The sequence below is a fragment of the Schistocerca americana genome, chromosome 8 (assembly GCF_021461395.2).
Source record: "Schistocerca americana isolate TAMUIC-IGC-003095 chromosome 8, iqSchAmer2.1, whole genome shotgun sequence".
Lineage (NCBI taxonomy): Eukaryota > Metazoa > Arthropoda > Insecta > Orthoptera > Acrididae > Schistocerca > Schistocerca americana.
In genome coordinates this window covers 175,705,539-175,728,181 of record NC_060126.1, presented here as the reverse complement: position 1 = coordinate 175,728,181, position 22,643 = coordinate 175,705,539, and the positions used below count along the sequence as shown (strand labels likewise).

The window sequence follows — 22,643 nt, the reverse complement described above, 5'->3', positions numbered from 1 at the left end:
TCCAATATTTATTAATTTTCCATCCTTTTTCAGTGCCACTGTCTCCTTCTCTCTCAGTATGAAAAAAGTGCGAGTATGTTCGCATGCTAAAATTATTTGGAACATTTTTAAAGGTGCTGAGGAAGGTAGAATGAAGCATCTGGTACCCCACTTTTCAGAGTCTTTTATGAGGTTCATTCCAATAAAGCCTGGTCAGTGCGTCTACCTTTGCCTTACACATAATGTGACACCACGTAACTGCGGGCATGGTGGCAACATCTATTGGTAGAGAAAGTGACGCGTGTGCAGCGTTTGATATTGCGTAGTGCCAGCGTGGTTTCACTTCGAAGACAACGTGGTCACACAAGTTATCGTCCACTACCGAATATGCAGCTAATTAAGCAGGAACCACCATCAATGCCCAGCGTTACCGAGCCACTTTACAGAACATTAGACGAGCCATCAAGTCGAAACACCGAGGCATGTTGTCCAATGGCGTTATCCTCCTGCATGATAATGCCCACCCACACACGGCCAATGCGGTGAAGACGACATTGCAGCAGTTTCGGTGGGAAACGCTGGAAGATCCAGTGTACAGTCCCGAACTTTCACCGTGTGACTTTCATGTGTTTGGACCTCTAAAACAATCTATTCGCCGACATCTATTCGCAACAGACGACGAATTGTGTGACTGGATCCAGGCCTGGATTCGATAGCAGCCTACTAGCTTCTTCAAGGATGGAATCGACCGGCTAGTGTCACAATGGGATAAATGTGCCAACAGTTTTGGCAACTATTTTTGAGTATGTGTAATGTGTATAACTGCATTTTTGAGTTAATAATATCGTTACCGTTACTTTACACTAGCGACCGGCTTTCATTTGAATGTCCCTTGTAAAAGACAGGTGTTCCGTTAGGAGCATTTTTCCGCTGGTTTCCTTGTTTTTCCTACTGCAGCAAGAAATGTCACACATACGAAAATACTTTTATGAGTCAGTAAAATTTTGGTACTTGTGTGAAACTGAAATAAAGCAAAACCACATAATAATACTGGATTTCAAGTATCCCAAAAATTTTGTACGTGCTTCGGTACTACAAAATGGGGTTTCTGAAACCCTTCTGGTGATAACGGAAACACGTTACAACATATTTCTCCGTGCCACTTCAGTTTATAAACGACGTTTTCGCCTCACACCGGCTATTGTCTGCATGTTACACGTGTACAAACAGGGTAACTCTGAACCTCTGTGACTTGGAAACGGATAAAGAAATCAGCAAAATTTTCAGGGTTGTTCGAGAACGCGATGTTAAGTATACATCGTAAAAATTTGAGCCATTTGCTATGCATAGCCGTCTTGGAATCCGCGGTTCGGTTTTGGCACCCAATATCAATTTTTTCCATTTACCTAAGCTAGAGGAAGTGTATAACATTCAAACTTTGATATGTTGAGAAATAAGAAACAGAAGCGAGGATCACAACAGCATCCAGAATGCCATGCTCACTCAAAAATTTACTATGTTAAAAAAGTTCTTCAACAGGAACCAAAATATGGAAGCATGAAACTGTAGTTAGGGAAATATTACTACACTGATGAAAAAATCGCAATACCAAAAAAGTAATTCGTGTAGAGTAATGAAATTTTGGGAATACATTTGCTTAGGTAACATATTTCAGTGATTAACACTGTAAGATCACAGGTTAATGTATGCGCGAGATAAGCCCTTGCAATTGTGAAATGCTAGTACATTACTAACCGTTGTAACCTCCAGAACGTTGCCTATTGCTTTTGATCGGTCAATACAGAAATGGTTAATGCTGCTTGTGGACGGTCGCAGTTTCGAATCCTACCTCGGGCATGGATGTGTGTGATGTCCTTAGGTTGGTTAGATTTATGTAGTTCTAAGCCTAGGGACTGATGACCTCAGATGTTATGTCCCATAGTGCTCAGATCCATTTAAACCAACTGCTCGTGGATGATGCTGGAGTTGTCATCCGATGATGTCCCATATGTGCGACAGATCTAGTGATCGAACAAGCCAAGGCAACATTTAGACACACTGCAGAACATGTTGGGTTACAGTAGTGCTATGTGGGTGAGCGATCACCAGACTAACGTACAGTTTTGCGGGCAGGACGCGTGGCATAACGACGAGAGTGCTTCCGTCATACGAAATCGTACCCCATATCAAAACTCCAAGTGTAGGTCGAGTGTGTCTAGAGCTCAGGCAGGTGGTTGCAGGCCCTCAGATGTCCTCCTCTTAACCAATACACGGTCATCACTGGCACCGAGGCAGAACTAGCTACGATCAGATATCCACCCTGCCCTCCAGTGAGCTCTCGCTTGACACCACTGAAGTCGCAAATGGCGGTGGTTTTTGGTCACTGAAATCCACGCTAAAGGGCGTCTGGTTCGGAGCTGTCTTTGAAGTAACCGATTTTTAGCAGTCTGTTGTGTCACTGTGGTGCCAACTGCTACTTAGTTTGCTGCTGAAGACGTACAGCGCACCAGAGCTGCATGCCGAACACGATGGTATTTCCTCTTGGTAGCGTCACGTGAAGTCCGGTGCCCGGTCGTCTTGCGATTGTACATTCTCGTGACCACCGCTGCCAGCAATCATGTACAGTGGATACATTCTGTCAAGTCTTTCTGCAATATAGCAGGAGGAACATCCAGCTTCTCGAAGCCCTATTACTCGACCTGCTTCAAATTCAGGGAGGTGTTGATAATAGAGTTTGTGTCTCCTTAAAGGCATTCTTGACTAGCATCAACTTGCCACACCCAGTCTCAAAGGTAACTTATGCTGACGACCGTTACAGTGTGTATTAAAGTAAAAGTCATTTGCATCTTTATAGTGGCACTATTAGTGCCACTCTTATGCGGCAAGTGCGAAATTTCAATACACATTATCTTCCAGATGTAGAAACACTCCTACCAACTGTCGTTTATGTAGCACTATTGCTTTTTGGTGTTGCGAGTTTTTTCCGTCAATGTGTATAGGACACAAAGATAAAAGTTTTTGAAAATAAAAATCTGCGACAGACATTTAGATCAATCTGTGAGGGAGGAGAATGGCGAAGAAGAAAGAACAGAAAACTGTATAATGAACAAGATATTTCGGAAGCCAAGGAAAGAAGACTGAGGTGGACTGTTCACAGCAGCCCAAGAGAGGAGAGAAAGTTATTGAGAATAATGTCAGAGACGAAACCCTAAGAACGAAGATCTTTACGCAGATCGAAAATAAGACGGAGAGACCGAATGGCCACCAATCTTCCTGCTGCAAGGGAAGAAGATGCCAAGGATAGAACTCTGCGACGGATGCTATTTGACGAGGTCAAAAATCGAGTGCGGTTTGTGGGGCAAGGAGAGTACAGATATCCCCTCACGGGACGTGAAAGCGCACGTGGACGAGGAGCTGGTGATGTCACAGAACGGAATTCCACGTTCCACTCCAGTGCGGAGCGTGAAATGAAGATGCTAGCATGTCAGATTTATGCTTAGTGGAGAGGAACGTGTGCAGTGAGATGCGACAACGTTTTACGTCACAAGCAGGAGTTAGGGGCCACCATATCGTATTGAGTTCAACGTCGTAGTTGGCGGGTTTTCTTTATCATATAGTAGGTGGTATAAATACAAGCATCAGCAAATTGAGAACATCTCGAAACCGCCTCATTTTAGCTACGACTGGTTATGATAAAATGACAGGAAACTACGCGTCGGTAGGTAAGGTGTTCCCACGTTTGAATTTTTACTGTTATAACTTGTGTGGTATGAAAGTACGTTGTTTCAATGCTGCGGCCCAGTAATGATCTATGAAAAGCGCCTCGATTTGATACGTCTGTCATAGCTAAGGATTTTTCTGTATGCAGTCGTCAATTGGCGTACACCATATACGGAGCCTTGACTGCAGTGTTGAAGCCGCAGCTAAGTTGACAGCGCCGTCAGCGGCAGGTTCCCATCCACCTCCGTCAAAAACATTTTTCTTCACCATTCGTTTTAGTATTGGTTATAAACAGTCTTGGTTGCAATTTTAGTGTTTTATTTTTCAACGACGCGGTACTCTGTTACTCGCTCCTGTGAACGGGAACGCGTTATGCAGATCGTGGTGCCTACCGCGTCCATCTATAAAAGATAACCTGAAGATGCCTAAATAAGGCGAAACGCGTCGTTGAAAAATAAAAAACTAAAATTGTAAACAAGACTGTTTTTAACCAATACTGTTAAGCACTGGTTTGCTGTATGCCACATATGGATTGGAAGAACCATTCGTTTTCTAAAGGACTTCGGCTCTTTCTTATTAATTTAATAGCAGTATTACCTGCAGTACTGTTTATTATTGACGAGGGCTAATCGGAAAGTGGGCAACGGCCTTGCCGCAGTGGATACACCGGTTCCCGTCAGATCACCGAAGTTAAGCGCTGTCGGGCGTGGCCGGCACTTGGATGGGTGACCTTCCGGGTCGCCATGCACTGTTGCCATTTTTCGGGGTGCACTCAGCCTCGTGATGCCAATTGGGAGCTACTCGACCGAATAGTAGCGGCTCCGGTCAAAGAAACCATCATAACGACCAGGAGAGAGGTGTGCTGACCACCTCCGATCCACATCCTCAGCTGAGGATGACACGGCGGTCGGATGATCCCGATGGGTCACTTGTGGCCTGAAGATGTAGTGCTTTTAATCGGAAAGTAAGGTCGGTGAAGGCTTATGTGAAAGTGTTGTGTTAACAATTGTGACAGGAAAAATATTAGCTGCTGTTGACTCGCCATGCGCATCAGGACGACGATAGAAAATGTGTCCGGAATGTGCAGAGATCAACCTTATATGGAATGTATGTACTACACTTGACACAGTGGTCATGGTCGACATTAAGAAATGTAGAAAACAAACCATTAACTTTCGCCCAATGAAAATTGCCATGCCACAATGATAACAAAGGTTCACATCATCAAGATCGGAGTTACAAACTGTGCAGGACATTCAGCTAGGTATCGACTCTTAAAGAATGAATGTAGAATCATATTGGTGTAACTGGACGAGAGTTAATGGAATGCGATGGCAAGCCACCGAATGCGGAATAGTATGTTGCGGAACTTATCGTGTAATTCGCAGTCCTGCGATAACATATTTTATAAGCACGGAAAAAACAGAGGCTGAATTTATCCAATAGTTCCACATGGTACACATTGCAATGTCACATACTTTTTCAGACGGGATAGTTTGCTCTAAAGGAGTATGAGTTTTATATGCAGACCGAGGGCCAAGCAAAGACAATTTATTTTGACCAACTATTGGCCAAAAGCAGTGCTCATTGCATAGTTGTAATTTTGTTACAGCCATTTTCCCACTATTGCTTGCTGTGATGTATATATTCCCTGCCTCCCTTGTAAGGTCACGCACACGGGAAAGAAACGTAGAGAGCAGCGGACCTCCAACTTCCCGCAGCACAGTAAATAACTTTCCAGCCAATTTACCATCCAGATGGTTCAAAAATGGTTCAAATGGCTCTGAAGCACTATGGGGCTCAACTGCTGAGGTCATAAGTCCCCTAGAACTTAGAACTACTTAAACCTAACTAACCTAAGGACATCACACACATCCATGCCCGAGGCAGGATTCGAACCTGCGACCGTAGCGGTCGCGCGGCTCCAGACTGTAGCGCCCAGAACCGCTCGGCCACTTCGGCCGGCTTACCATCCAGAGTCGGCATAATTGTATACGAATACGTTAAGGCATTGATGTCAGGTGATCTTGACAGACCTCTTAATACCCGATTGGTCGGAGTAGAAAAAAATTCCTTACTGAATGATGGGATAAGTTTGTATATCTCATCTAAAAATTTTCGGGTCGTTTCCACAGTTTTAGTGCGTCGTCAAGGTGACGCTTTTTTTGAAATATCGTTACCTTACGTCTACCAATTCTGTAGCACTATTTGAAATTATGCAACCATCCACTGCTTCCCTTGAAATCATTGTAATCTATGTTGCGCGCAGTTTCATGTGCATAACGTAGAAGGTCACTATCGCGCACATCTGCAACTTCTTTCTCACTCTGGCGAAATGTCAACTTCGGCAACTTTTGTTGCAGTCGTTGTCATTGCTCTGGCTTTGTATCAACACCGCTAGCGTTATTTGTGAGTTACTCGGCGACTAAGCGGTTCAACTGTGCTTTGTAACCTCGTGCTGTGCTCACCGATGGATATCTCCAGTCCCGTTACCTATTGCCATTAGCAGGCAATTTTTGGTTGCGTGGAAGACAATGTGTAAGGCATCGAATGCCGTAAACATCATTGGCCGTTCTGCGACCTCGCACACAAGGAGTTCCTTTTAGACATTTGACGTACCAATTTTCCAATGCCCTCGTCATGGAAGTCAGACGCCTGTGGTGCCCGCCACTTCTCTAGGCTGGATTGCAGTTTGTTGTCTGTGCCAAAATGTTGTCTTAATAGCCATGGTTGATGTGAGCAGAGATAAATGTCAGAGGGAGCCAAGTCCGGACTATATTTTGGGGTGTCTTCATTGTCCTCGCAGTGTGCGGCCGAGAATTGTTATGAAGAAGGAAATGCACGACCGGTACGTTATGAGGGCTCGCATGAAATCAGACGGAACCTCCCAGCGGGCAGACACACTTGGCGGGAAACACTGTTGCTTGCTCACTGTGTGCCACATCAAAAAAGAGCGAAGTGATGCGATCGACAGGCATACTAGAGAAAAAACTATCGGCTGCTCGTCGTAAATATACTGTCAGTTTTAGAGCTGTATATTTAAGAATTGATTTATTATTACATATTCTGTACATCAAAAAGTTAGCAGCCTGCTCATCCCCCTTAGAGCAAGAATTGAAAAGAAAACGACGCTCGTTCGTGCTTGGCGATAACCACTTTGCTAACAATGGTAACTGCATGTAAGTGACACAACAAAAGGTGTCCGATGGGTCCGTCGTTCGGTTTCGTCACATATCAGATTTGACTGGATCACTTCATGTCGACTTCCCTGTTTTTTTCATTTCTGCAAATGCCAGCGATCTAGCAGCTGTAGTGTCAAACTTGCGCGGTGAAGTGTAATGTTGCAGTTTTTGTTGGTAGCATCGAGCACCGATTACGTCAGCATCTCCTCTCACACGTCTCCGCCCGCCGCAGAGATAAATCTTGTCATTTAGATTTTTGTTTGCCACTTTCAGAAGTTGTTTTTGAAGACTGCCGATGTGAATAAATAGCGCACTAGTTGCGTTAAAAATTATTTTTTAACGTAACTGGTGTGCTATTTCTTCAAATCGGATACTGTGTTATTCCATCAACACCACAGGGCACTGGGACTCCTTCTTCGATCCATCTATACTTGCTTCACACAGTCAAAGAGAAAGACTAGACGTGATGAAAGCTCACAAAGTAGTAAGACTCCTTCACACAGAGTAAGTAAAATTACACTACTGGCCATTAAAATTGCTGCACCACGAAGATGGAGTGTTACAGACGCGAAATTTAACCGACAGGAAGAAGATGCTGTGATATGCAAATGATTAGCTTTTCAGAGCATTCACAAAACGTTGGCGCCGGTGGCGACACCAACAACATGAGGAAAGTTTCCAGCCGATTTCTCGTACACAAACAGTAGTTGACCGGCGTTGCCTGGTGAAACGTTGTTGTGATGCCTCGTATAAGGAGGAGAAATGCGTACCATCACGTTTCCGACTTTGATAAAGGTCGGATTGTAGCCCATCGCGATTGCGGTTTATCGTATCGCGACATTGCTGCTCGCGTTGTTCGCGTTGTACTCAACGACGAATCTGGGTGCACGAATGGCAAAACGTCATTTTTTCGGATGAATCCAGGTTCTGTTTACAGCATCATGATGGTCGCATCCGTGTTTGGCGACAACGAGGCCAAGCAACTGGCTCGTCACAATACGCCAGTCACTACTCTTGATAAACTGCGGTATCGTGTTGATGCTGCATGGGCAGCTGTACCTGTACACGCCATCCAAGTTCTGTTTGACTCAATGCTCAGGCGTATCAAGGCCGTTATTACGGCCAGAGGTGGTTGTTGTGGGTACTGATTGCTCAGGATCTATGCACCCAAATTGCGTGAAAATGTAATCACATGTCAGTTCTAGTATAATATATTTGTCCAATGAATACTCGTATATCATCTGCATTTCTTCTTGGTGTAGTAATTTTAATGGCCAGTAGTGTACGTTCTACTGCAGTTAAGAAGAACAACTTCAAATAATTATCGAAAACCTGAAAAAAATGATATAAAATAAAGAAATCAGCACTCGATATTGCCATTTGTATCGATATGTTAGTCAATAATTAGCCTCGTTATCCGTCGATAGGTTAGGAGAAAATATGAGCTTTTCGATATATCGATATTTTATTACACCTAACATGGGCTAATCGATTTCCTAATTGAATTGCTCCACGCTAGTGGCCGCTGCTGCGCTACAGTTAAGATACGAGTGCACATGTGGTGTGGCTGCGTCTCTTCGCTAGCGGAGTACGACCGCCACTCTGTGCCGCGGGCGCAGCCCACAGCCCGCCAGGCAGCCTCGCGTCCTTTTAACTGCTGCGGCCGAGTGCTGAGTTATGGTCACGCAACTTCCACACCTCCGCCTGCCGCTTAAACTCAATTAAAAGCGTGGGCCAGGGGGTGGGGGGGACGCGCGCCGACTAATGAACTGTGACACTTGGCGCCTCGCATACGAAGCACGAGATTAGGAGCTTTTAGAGCAAACAGGAGCGTGACCTGGAGCGGTGAAGGAGGGGGGAGGGTGGAGGGAAGAGGGGCGGCCACAGCGGTGTGCGCTGGGGTCCGCCCCCTCGCGCGAGCGGCGTTTAGCGCTGCGTCCGTAATTGCTCTGACGTCATCGTTACGGGGGAGCTTTATACGCTGTAAAATTCGAAATTCTGATGTAAAACGGCCGTGTTCTTTAATTAGAGGATAGCGGAAGGGGATCGCTCGGGTGCGCAGTTAGATAGTTGGACCAGCGCCCGTCCGGCGTACGAAGGGCGGGTGAAAAAAAACCGAGGGCGAAAAAAGAAAAGTATTTTATTCCGTTCATTAAATTAGGAGGCCTGCTGTTAAGTGGGCGTATCAGAAAGCACCGCGCCCTTTGAAGGTGTACTTGGAACCAACCAATTTAAGCCGTTCCAATAACTAATTTAATGGATAAATGAAAATTTATACAAACGATGATTGACCAGAAATTTATAGCAGTTTGATGGTGTACTGTTTACATAGCGCGACTGACTGTCTCTTGAGCTAAGGGTGGACGAATTCACAGCTCAGCTCTTCTTCATAAAAGAGGGGGGAGGGGGGGGGGTATATTCCAGTTTTCCATGCGAAATTATGTCAGCAAGGGCTGCCTACTGCGATGTCACTAATTGGGAAACCGACCACGACCGCTAGCTACAGTCTCAAAGCGGTGTTGGTTTCGCGTAATAGTAATAGTACGATTTCTGTTTTGATTATATCTTTCTAATCAGTATTACTCATTGCAACAGCAGGGCCTATAAATCTCGGGGTTTTATGTGTCACCAGTTCCCAAATACGTTATATTTCAGGGCACATCGATAAAATATTTGATCTTAAGTGTAGGGATAGCATCTTTCATTCGTAATCAAAACATCCTGGGTTCCGGTTCCGAACCTTGCCACTGGTAAATATTGAATTAAAAATCATCAGCAATAGCGACCAAAGACGTCCAGTATCAGTCACCCTCTCTCTGCCAAGAGCCTTGTCAAAGACGGCACTCTCTTGCTCTTGATGTGTGTCCCTAAAAGGCGGAAGACTCAGCAGTGATCAACGGCATGAGGATGCAAGAGGCAATGCAAACCTATTCACTAAAGACATAGTATGTACTCACAGGACATGTGGCCTGTTATTCAAAAAGTGTCATGATGATCTCTACATTAGTAAAAGATTCCCAACTTGTCTTCTATTCGGATCTCCGAAAGGACGCTGCCGTCGTGACGGTGACCATGAGGAGAAGACCGAATAACCAACGAAGGGATAATGTTTTACGAGTCAGAGCCTGGGATATCACAATTTGGTAGGGAAGCTAGAAAATCTGAAAGGGAAATGCTAAGACTCAGTGCACATATACTGAAGTGAAATGAAAAGAAGACAAGGATTTATGGTCGGACGAATACAGGGTAATATTAGCAGCAGCAGCAAAAAGTATAACGGGAGTGAGATTCGTTACGAATAGGAAGGTAGGGCGGAGAGTGAGCTACTGTGAACAGTTCAGTGACAGGGTTATTCTCATCGGAATCGACAGTAAACCAACACCTACAACGATAGTTCAGGTGTACATGCCGACGTTGCAAGACCAAAAGATAGAAAAAGTATATGAGGATACTGAACGGACAATTCAGTACGTAAAGGAAGATGAAAATCTAACGACGGCCATGGGGGATTGGAGTGCGGTTGTGGGGGAAGGAGTAGAAGAACGAGCTATGGAAGGATATAGGCCTCGTAGAAGTAATGAGAGGGGGAAAGACTAATTAAGTTTTGCAATAAATTTCTGCTAGTAATAGCGAATATTCTCTTCTAGAACCTCTGTATGCTTGTGAAGCCCTCAGGTTGATTCAGGACTCAGATATTGGACTGGAAGCCATACCCAGGAGCAAATCAGAAATTATAATGATGAAGAGTAGATTGAAATTTAAGAGATTAGTCAGGAAGAATGAATGCGCAAAGAAGTGGGACACGGAGGTACTAAAAATGAAGAGACACGCTTGAAGTTCTCTGAGCCTCGAGACATTGCGATAATGGATAGCTCAATGGGCAGTGCAGTTGAAGAGGAATGGGCATCTCTGAAAGGTCATTTACAGAATCTGGAAAGGAAAACATAGATTCAAGGAAGGTAACTGCGCAGAAACCATGGTTAAGAGAAGAAATACTTCAGTTGATCGACGAAAGAAGGAAATCCAAAAAGGTTCAGGGAAATTCAGGAATACGGAAATACAAGTCACTTAGGAATAATATAAATAAGAAGTGCAGGGAAGGTAAGGTGAAACGGCTGCCTGATAAATGTGAAGAAATCGAAAAAGTAGTGATTGTTTGAAGGACTGACTTAGCATATACAAAAGAAAACAACCTTCGGTAAAATCAAAAGCAAGGACGGCGACAGTAAGAGCGCAATGAGAATTCCACTTAAATGCAGAGGAGAGAGCGGGCTGATGGAATGAGTAGACTGTGGGCCTATACGAGGGGAAGGACTTGTCTGATAAACTGATGGAAGAAAGAAGCAGGAATCGTCGGGAAAGAGGTACAGGATCCAGTGTGAGAATCAGAATTTAAATTAGCTTTGGACGACGTAAATAAGGCAGAAGGGGTGGATAACATTTCATCGGAGTTCCCAAAATGATTAGGGGAAGTGGCGACAAAATGACTATTCCCCTTGCTATGTCTTTAAGGGCTCCAAAAATACTGAAATTTCGTGGGAAGAGATCGCGACTGTATGGAGGATATCATAAGGCCTTCCCAGCGAAACTTCAACGTCCTCGAAACAACCTTCGCAAACAACGTTGGCAAGATGTGGTCCCGCCCACGTGTTGCCAAGGTTGTTTCCAGTATGCTGCAGGAATTTCATCGGGAAGCCCTTAAAAATCCTCTCTACAGCCCCGATCACTCCACATGTGATTTCCTTATTTCTGGAGCGCTGAAGAAAGATACGCATGGACGTCGATTTGGTTCAAAAATGGCTCTGAGCACTATGGGACTCAACTGCTGTGGTTATCAGTCCCCTAGAACGTAGAACTACTTAAACCTAACTAACCTAAGGACATCACGCACATCCATGCCCGAGGCAGGATTCGAACCTGCGACCGTAGCAGTCCCACGGTTCCGGACTGCGCGCCTAGAACCGCGAGACCACCGCGGCCGGCAGGACGTCGATTTGCTTCGGACAGTTGTGATTCCGCAGGCAACTGAAAACATTTTTCCATGGATGCATTGACTGTCTTCTCCCTTTGTAGGATAAATGTATTAACAATTATGGAGGTTATTTTTGAAGCAATAAACAGTTTACTTACTTTTTCCATTTGCCCCGTTTTCATCTGATTGCCCCTTACATTTACGGCGTTTCCAACGCCCGCCGGCCGCGGTGGCCGATTAGTCCTGGCGCTTCAGTCCGGAACCCCGCGACTGCTACGGTCACAGGTTCGAATCCTGCCTCGGGGATGGATGTGTGTGATGTCCTTAGGTTAGTTAGGTTTAAGTAGTTCTAAGTTCTAGGGGACTGATGACCTCAGATGTTAAGTCCCATAGTGCTCCGATCCATTTGAACCATTTTTGAAGGCTTTTAGAAGAGACGTGCACGGATGACTCCTCAGCATTGTTCTCCCGTGTATTTGACCTAGTGTGGGCTGACGTAGCCTCTTTAATCTTTTGTCACGATCATGTTACTTTCTGTATTGTATTTACAGGGTGACAATTATTGAACTATATCCTTTTTTTTTAAAAAAAAACGTAAATTAGTTACGAACTACGGCGTGCTGGATTCAACATGTAAACGTCACTACGGATATTCAGATTTAGACTGACATGTTCGATATGCCTAGCATCATTGATGACCATTTGGCGCAGATGAATAGCGAAATTCTGCATGACCCGCTGTCGATGACCTCCTGAGTAGTTTTCAGTTCAGCAATGGTTTTCAGGTTATTGCTGTACACCTTATCTTTAATATAGCCTCACAGAAAGGAGTCGCTTGTGTTCAGATCCGGAGAATTTGTCGACCAACCGAGGCCCATGCCAGTGGCCTCTGGGTACCCAAGACCCAGAATGCGATCCCCAAAGTGCTCCTCCAGGACATCAATCAATCTCCTGCTTCGATGGGGTCAAGCTCCGCCTTACATGAACGACATGATGTCGAAATCAGGGTCTCTTTGGATCCTGGGGATGAAATCATCTTCCAAACCTTCACGTATCGTTCGGTAGTCACCGTGCCATCAGTGAATATCGCAGCGATTATTCCATGAGCGGACACTGCACACCACACAGTCGCCCGTTGAGGGTGAAGAGACTTCTCGATCGCGAAATGCGGATTCTCAGTCCCTTAAATGAGCCAATTGCTTATTGACGAACCCCTCCAAATGAAGTGGGCTTCTTCGCTAAACCAAACCACACAGCGCGTTCTAATTCCCATCGTGCCCTGCAGCCACCATCCAGTTTGAGCGTCCTAAGGCAAACCGTTTAGAAGTTATGACGATTTTATTTCATATAGTTCAATAATTGTTACCATATATTAACATCTACTAGTCATTTCAAAGTCTTCAGCTTATGTGGGCGATCCTTTGTAGTCCAAGCAATACGTCGTTTTGCATGACGATCATACCGTAATTAGGAGAAATACGGGATGGCCTGCCTCCCCTTTTAATGTTAATGCAATATTTCAACTACAACAATGGACAGTTTTATGCAGCAATCGACCATCAGTAGTCGTTTCTCTTTGCGTTCTGCAAAGAACTGAACTTGTAGAAGCATATGAGAAAACAGGTTTTATTAAGAAAACTCGCAAAGTTTTCGGGCTCAAGTATCTGGATAGACGACTACCAACAAAGAGAGCAATATAGAGTCTGCATAAAAAGTGGCATACCTACGGGCATGCTCAAAATGTAAAACGACACTCCAGAAATTGTTGCAGACATTCGCCGAAGAATTACCCAGAGCCCAAAGAAGTCTACACGAAAACTGGCCCAACAGGAACATTTAAGAAGAGTTGCCAGCGGATATTGAAAAGTTTTAATTTGAAGCCATATCGTGTGATGGTTGTGCAGCAATTACGGGAGGATGACAGCCAGAAACGTGCAGATTATTGCCAGTGGTTGTTGAATGTCGTCAACGATGGTTTGCTAGACCCTTTCCATTACATCATGAGTGATGAAACACGATTTCATTTTTCCGGTCATGTGAGTTCACAGAACTCGAGGTACTTGGGAACCGAGAACACTGCCACTGGGTGTCAGCAACCACTCTTAGATCAAAAAGTCAGCGTTTGGTGCCGTGTAACAGGAACGCTCGTCGTTGGACCGACATTTTTTGACACTGCCTTGAACACGGTTGCATATATGGAAATTTTTGATACATTTTGTGCTCGACTCACTGAATTTGAAAGACGATGCTGCTTCTTCCTGCAAGATGGGGCAACATGCCACACGTCTAAAATATTCCTAGAAAGAGGCCATGATGTTCTCACTGAGTAATAAACAGTCAGCAAAAATTTATGACAACCACGTTCGCTGGATATAACAACATGTAATTTCTTCCTATGGGGCACTTGAAGAGAGAGGCCTATGAAACAAATCCATACACAAAACAGGAACTGAAAGACAACATCAGCCGTGAAGTTGCCGGCATTGTTATCCGAACTTTACGCCGGGTGTATCTGAATATTCTTAGACGAGCACAGCTGTCTATTGATGATGCAAGGAGTCACTTTCAGCCTCTTCTACAAACGTATTTTTCACTGTATATTTCATTGTAAATAAATAGTAAGTCCATTTCAGTTCTTCGTTTCTGTAAATGGTTCAAATGGCTCTGAGCAGTATGGGACTCAACTGCTGTGGTCATAAGTCCCCTAGAACTGAGAACTACTTAAACCTAACTAACCTAAGGACAGCACACAACACCCAGCCATCACGAGGTAGAGAAAATCCCTGACCCCGCCGGGAATCGAACCCGGGAACTCGGCGTGGGAAGCGAGAACGCTACCGCACGACCACGAGATGCGGGCTCTTTTCTGTAGTTTCACTGTGTGCCCTTTATACTTGCAGAGGGCACTTTTATTTGCGCTGCTCTTTAAAAGATACTGTTTCGAGACGTAGAGTGGCATCGTCCTTGTCACATAGTGTGTGGCAAACAAACTACGCATTGTTTTCCTCTCCAACCATATTCTCCTTTAGTTGCAGTCTCCATTAGCTGACCCTTAGCAAAAGGCGCCAGGACGATACTCTCGCCACGTTGACATTTTCTCTTTGAATGCCCTGCAATATTGGATAACGACAAGCAGACACTAAATACATTCTTGAAAGTCTCCATTCTGTTGACTAAAATCGTCCTCTCCACAGGTGTATTTTTACTTTTATTTTATTTACTGCATTTATAATTGGTTTACTTGAAATCTACCTGCACATAATATGAAGCTTCGTTTATTTCTTACTGTCTTAACGAAGTTTAACGATATTGCAGCTTTAAATACAAGGACACCAATTTAAAATTGGGCATGTAACTAAATTAATCATCTTGTAAACAAAATAAATAAAAAGTTCATTTTTCTATGCATCGTTCGTTTTTCCGTCATAAGCTAACTCCAATTTAATAATATTTTTCACCAGGCGAATCTCATATTTATTCATAAAACATCTTTTGTGGTCATTCTGGAAACATGGATACGTAAAATGTCTCTACATTTTGGTATTTGTAGATTAAACCACACCTTCTTCCTTCATTGTTGTAGGAGGTTCAGATTGAAATAAATTTGGTTACACACTCACTCTTGGCAGTCTTTTGCCATTTGTGAACATTGTAAGACGTATGCGTTGCCGGCGATGGGCAAGGCATGGGAGAGTCTCTGACCAGAGAGCAGTATGTAGTTAGTTCTTGCTTGTCGCTAGTCGGCAGTAGTCGGCAGTTGTGTGCGCGTGTCGGCGCGTGTCGGGAGTCTGCTCTGGTCGAGACTCTGGAGGATGGGTATTATTGTTTAAGGTCAAGAAGCAGCCTTGCGCATATCTAGTAATGTATGTGAATTGTCATTCCAATTTTTTTTTAAAATGCCACAATAATAATTTTTCTAATATACAGTATTTATTTTAAAAAAAGCATTCATTTCAATTTAAAGATTTTTATCCAATGAATAATTGTTCCTTTCACGAATCACAAAGCATAGGCCAGCACTGCACGGAGCTGTGCCAAAACTTTTTTGTGGTCATTCTGGAAACATGGATACGTAAAATGTCTCTACATTTTGGTATTTGTAGATTAAACCACACCTTCTTCCTTCATTGTTGTAGGAGGTTCAGATTGAAATAAATTTGGTTACACACTCACTCTTGGCAGTCATGTAAGAGCAGATATATTCGCAGTTTTTACTGAGGTAAGAACTTTTGCTTTTTTTATGCAGAATACAGGGCCGAGACGCAGCGTTGCTGTCGTCATAAAATTTACCAGGTTACTGAATTTTTTTATTATCTTGGTGTTTAGGAATTTTTCTGTTTCGAACTTAGAATTAAATGAGAAAAGAACTTTGTGGGAACATTAAATGTGAATGCGTTTCTGCACAGAGATAATAAATGGGAGCAAATTTTGTTCAGAGGTTACAATATTAAAAATGAAAATGAACCATTAACCAAGTGTAACCTCCGCACAATAATAATAATCAAATCAATTTTAAATATTGTAACCTCTGAACAAAATTGGCTCCCATTTATTATCTCTGCGCAGAAAGGCATTCACATTTAATGTTCCCACAAAGTTCTTTTCTCATTTAATTCTAAGTTCGAAACAGAAAAATTCCTAAACACCAAGATAATAAAAAAATTCAGTAACCTGGTAAATTTTATGACGACAGCAACGCTGCGTCTCGGCCCTGTATTCTGCATAAAAAAAGCAAAAGTTCTTACCTCAGTAAAAACTGCGAATATATCTGCTCTTACATGACTGCCAAGAGTGAGTGTGTAACCAAATTTATTTCAATCTGAACCTCCTACAACAATGAAGGAAGAAGGTGTGGTTTAATCTACAAATACCAAAATGTAGAGACATTTTACGTATCCATGTTTCCAGAATGACCACAAAAAAGTTTTGGCACAGCTCCGTGCAGTGCTGGCCTATGCTTTGTGATTCGTGAAAGGAACAATTATTCATTGGATAAAAATCTTTAAATTGAAATGAATGCTTTTTTAAAAATAAATACTGTATATTAGAAAAATTATTATTGTGGCATTTTAAAAAAAAATTGGAATGACAATTCACATACATTACTAGATATGCGCAAGGCTGCTTCTTGACCTTAAACAATAATACCCATCCTCCAGAGTCTCGACCAGAGCAGACTCCCGACACGCGCCGACACGCGCACACAACTGCCGACTACTGCCGACTAGCGACAAGCAAGAACTAACTACATACTGCTCTCTGGTCAGAGACTCTCCCATGCCTCGCCCATCGCCGGCAACGCATACGTCTTACAACCTACTTTTTTTTAATATTGCATTAGCGCCATTCCACTTCACCTCACTTTTGTAAAACATCACGAGAGAAACTGTACTTCGTTTCATGTTGTCCACATTAAGCACAGTATTTATGTTTATTAATTTGTTCTCTGTTTAAGTTCTGTTGCCAAACTGCAAACGAATTTTTTCTCTGTAGGCATGTGGCTTTTCTCTCTGTTTAATCTCTCCCTCCCTCCCTCCCGCCCTCTCTCTCTCACTCTCTCTCTCTCTCCCTCTCTCTCTCTATCACTCAACACACACACACACACACACACACACACACACACACACACACACACACACATTCACGACTACGGAAAAAATCATTTAGTCGCCCACAGCCTACACAGAAACCAAAGGAATAAGCATAAACACTGTGTTACATGCAGAACATGAAAACTATGGTACCAGTATTGTTGCGAGGAGGGAAGGGCAGAGGTGGGAGTCCACCTGTATATAAAAAAGATTTTACTCAGATAGGTGCAAAGGTTTAGTCAGTAGTTTCAGTTTTCTAACTAAACATTTTGCTTATTGGAACAAGCCTCTCCTTCGTGGCATCAACAAGTCTCGAACTGCTGACAACTTTTGCTTGTTAGCATAAGTTGCAGGTTATCGGAACAACTCTCAACTTGCTTAGTTGAAGATGTGTGGGCAATTTACTACAAATTTGCGTAATATTGGTGATGTACGTTGTTATTTGTTACAATTTTCTGTAACAAAGGTGATGTATCGTGTACTTTATTGCAATTCTGTTCGATACTTGGGATACTAACTGAGATCCAATAGCTGACACATACTGTCAGGTTATGGTACATATAGTTAACTTCTAGAGCTAGTATATAGTTTTAAAATCCCGTAGCTGAAACCCACTTTCAGATTATGACTTAACACAGACTGTCAGCTTTTGGTGTTAGAATTCTATTTGCGATCCAGTAGCTGACCCACTGTCAGCACATTATTTTACTTAACTGTTGAATATAACCAAGCATTCACGGTAATGATAGAATGTCAGCTGGCGATTACTGCCTGAATGGAATCCAGGGTAACAGTAGTCACAATGATCAGGATAAAGCAGTCGTCATATATGAACTAGTTATCAATGTCCCACCCAGTAGTAATGGCACTCCCTCCCCCTGTCAGCTGACCATCCTCGCCCACCTCCCCTCCCCAGTAGTGTCCGGTGAAATGGCGGTCGGTATAAATCAACTGATTATCTTTGCCACACTCAACAGTTTCCAGGGTGACAATAGTCACTATGTCAACTGTTCATCATTTCCACCAAATGCATTCAGCAGTAATGGTAGGCGCCCTGATTGGTGCAATGGCAGTCACCATGTCAGCTGACATTTACTACGTCGCTATAGTAAATAGCATACATTTGTGGTAATAGTAGTCATCACGATCAGGACAATGGCACTCACCAGTCACTGGATCAGCTTCCATCATTTTGCCAATAGTATGCAGTGCAATGATGGTCACCATGAGTGGGGTAATAGCAGTCAATGATCATGTGTAATATGACGAGGCACAGGGTAATTTTTTACAATTCCGTGTAATAATGGCGGTTTGTGCGTGTGTGTGTGTGTGTGGGTGGGGGGAGGGGGGGCTGGGGTAATTCTTAGAATTTTGCTGTAGCATAGGGATACATGGGGCGCTATATTACAATTTGTTCGTGTAACGTGGCGATATTTGAGGCAGTTTGTTACGGTATTGCTGTTAAATGGTAACAAATCGATTGAAGTGTCGTGCATAAGTTAGCATTATGAGCAGAAGATGATAAATGATTTATACTACAGGATAGAGTTTTTTTGCACTAGCGTGGAGTCACTAAAACATTTGTATCACTTCGAAAACTAGTGGAAATTCGGTACTTGAATGTAAAGAAACCCTCTTTCTTACCTACACGATTGTGTATTACTGCTTTTCAGTATGCTGCTGCATCGAAGTTTCATGTCATTCACACTCAGAGCTCACCAAGTATAGCTGAACCTGTGAGATACAACAGAAGTAGGGCCATGTGTGTTTTGTAATGTCATATAACAGATCCTTATATATATAGTTTCCGTTATTTAAAGTGTACAAAGTTCGAACTAAACTCGTCAACAAGTTCAGCTTAGCCTGTAAGCTGGACCAATAGTGCCAGTGTGCAAGTAATTTGTATATTTTTAATATTACAATGCAATTAAGTTAAGACAATAATGCCATGTGTGTTTTGTGCTCAAAATCTTGCCATATTTTTATTAAAAATACAGTTTTATTTTATTGCGAGGATCAGATTTTGGTTCATGGTGAGAGACCTTTAATTTTACTTGCGTATTGTAATAAGCAACTTACCTCTGTTTTGAACACGAATTCTTCATATATTTTGATAAATAACTTTATTTCAGTGTAAAAATCGCACTTCCAAGATATCAAACTTTCCTTTTTATGTGGCGACTTATTCCATCATTGTCTTTGATCAATGTGTTAGGTGCATTTCGAAGTTATAGTTGCGTATTACAGAAATATGTAGTTTAAGTGGTACAGTGCATTGAAGATCTTATCAAAATGTAGTGTTTTAGTATAATTAATCGTGCTTAACTGTCAAAAAAACGTGATGTCAATGGATAATCATACTACCACAGGTATGTCCACAATCAAAAATAATAAAAGTAAAACTATATTAACCAGGCAGTAGTAACGTTATTTATATTTTGTTGATAGCTTGTCTTCTGCCACCATGAAAAGGTCCTTGGACAGATTCGTTTCGTACATACTTTCATTTAGGCTTAAGGCTAAGTGTCAGCTGTCTGCTCAGCATGTTATTTCAGCAGCTCACACGAGTTTTGTACAGCTTAGAACACTGTAGATGTGGAAATATTGTAAATTACATCCTTTAGGTGTTTTGACAGATATCTTAGAAAAGAAAATAATGTTGTGACACTGGACATAAACATCATTTTTGCGATGAAGCTCATGTATTTTGATAAAGAATATAGACATTTTAGACGTGGAAATGATGTAAATTTCAACTTTTTGCATTTTTGACATGTCTTTTAGACATGTAAATACTGCGAGAGTTATTCGGAAAATGAGGTCCGATTGATTTCGAAGTGGAAACGAGAGTGAAAATCCAATGAATCTTTGCACACATGTGCTGGGCAGTGTCTCTAGTATATCTGACGATTGCGTCACATCGTTGTTTTCAGTTCTGCGCACACATTGAGAACATAAAGATGCCTAGAACAATAGTATCTCACATCAAGTATCGGTGCTCGCTGTGAGGTTTCGCCTGATTTCATGCAACCCTACGTAACGTACCTGTCATGCATTTCCTGTCTCATAAAAATTCTCGGCCACACACTGCTTGAGCAATGACAATACCCCTGCAGCATTTCCAATGGTAAGAGTTTGATCACCCACCATACAACCTGGACTTGGCTCCTTCTGATGTTCATTTCTGATCGCATGAACTGCTGGTTATGGAGACAACATTCTGGCAAAGGCAACGAACTGCAGACCAGCCTAGAGAAGTGGACGAAAGCACAGGTGGCTGCCTTCTATGAAGAGGTTATTGGAAAGTTGGTACAATGGATAAGTACGAGCGACGGCTATGTAGAGAAGTAGTTGGAACGTATACTAAACTGTTGCAAATGAAAATTTTCACTTAGGTTTCCATTTTACAGCTGGTCGGATTTTACTTTCCGAACGACTGTCGTATACATTACACATTTTACATATTTTTCAGACATTCCAGACATTGTGACACTTAACAAATATTGAGTTTGTGTTACTGACATATTTTTGGACATATGTTGTAGACAATTAAATACGTTAAGTTTCATTCTTTTAATATTTTAGCGGACTTGGTGATAACATTGACATAACCATTGCGTATGTGATTATATATTTTTTATAAATAACACATCGTTTTTGTACTGTCAGTAACATATGCTCATCAGCAAGAGTTGCTTAACCTGGAGTTTAAGATGCGGAAATAACATTGATGTAAACACATTGTGTTTGTCTGTGTGTGTGTGTGTGTGTGTGTGTGTGTGTGTGTGTGTACGTGCGCGTGTGTGATCTGCTAATGTGTTTTAGATGTGGAAGTACTCGAATTCACACTCTTTACATATTTCTTTTATAAACAATTCATGACATTTGAATACTGTTGAACATGGCATCCAGTTTGTGATGTCAGAGGGATTACAAGACACAACTGACCTAGATCCGCCATCTTGGCCTTTTTAAATTCCCCGCCACCGTCATCTTACCTTTCCACATCTTGGATTTCAGCGACTTTAGTGGCGACCTGTGGCGGCTCCTTGATCTGTGTGTCAGGTTGCCCGTAGTATAAGGGACGAACTGGGTACCACATTATTAATCATCGTAAGGAGGAAGTAAAATATTACTTGGACATAGTTACTCGGCATATCTAATGTAATACAGTATATACTAGCATAAGTATTGCAACAGTGTTAAAATAAGCAATGTGGTTGAAAATCTCTGTTATATGAAGGAAATAACTCAGCGATATGTAAATCCTTATCTGTAGACGAACATTGTTCGAAACATGTTTATGAAGTGACTGCCAGCAAACTTCCACACTACCAGATTTATCCAGCACTTTTCTCGTGTGTGTATGACCATACAGTCACACTAATCAACTCTACAATATTAATTTTTTTATCACATTATGCCTCGAAAGTCTCAACAAATAAAGTGTCTCTCATTCGTAACATATCTCCAGCTTTATGGTACCAACCCCTGAAAAATAACTTATTGTCTTTTGATAGACATTGATCAAAATTTATAGCAACAACAGTCATTCAACGCCGCTTTACCAACAAATACGGTAAATGTATAAAAACAGGGTAAATAGACATAGAATGCAAGCTTCGTTCTTAAACGTAACATGTAAATAAGCGTCGTTATTCCTATCTTATGTTACAAACTCGGATTTTTGTTCTTCAGTTCCATGTCAGTGTAAGATAACTTGAGACTTCTTTTTTGCTCTCAGTAATCTTCCTTCACGCAGCTCGTCTGCTTCTAATGTTTTCCTTGCTTTCGTCGTCCTAAATACCGATCGATCACATCTATACTAGGAACCTTGTTCCAGCGCGTCTTAGTGCGATCGATGTTGCATTCCTGTTTGCACTAACTTGAAATCAATGAGAACTTTTTCTTGAACAGTTATCGGAATTGCTTTGTATGAGTTAACTGCTAATGTGTGTAAACTTTTAGAAATGTTTCCTTATGTTTGTCTCGCCTTCAAGTTCAATTCAGGTTTAGTAAGTTCTTTAAAATATATATGCCTTAATCGCTGTACAGACATAGATGATAAATGTTCTGTATTTTTTGCAGGCTGAATAACTGGTTTTGTATGGGCCAATGTGTACAACGTGAAAGAGATGAACTTTTAATAACCACTATTAATACCTTGTTACAAAAAATTCGTAGTATCGAGAATTAATT

The 22,643-nt window shown here is 42.3% G+C and overlaps 1 pseudogene; it reads left to right on the top strand.

Moving 5' to 3' along the window:
• The first annotated feature begins 4,338 nt into the window (after positions 1–4,338).
• On the top strand, positions 4,339–4,456 carry LOC124546245 (annotated as a pseudogene).
• Positions 4,457–22,643: the final 18,187 nt, after the last annotated feature.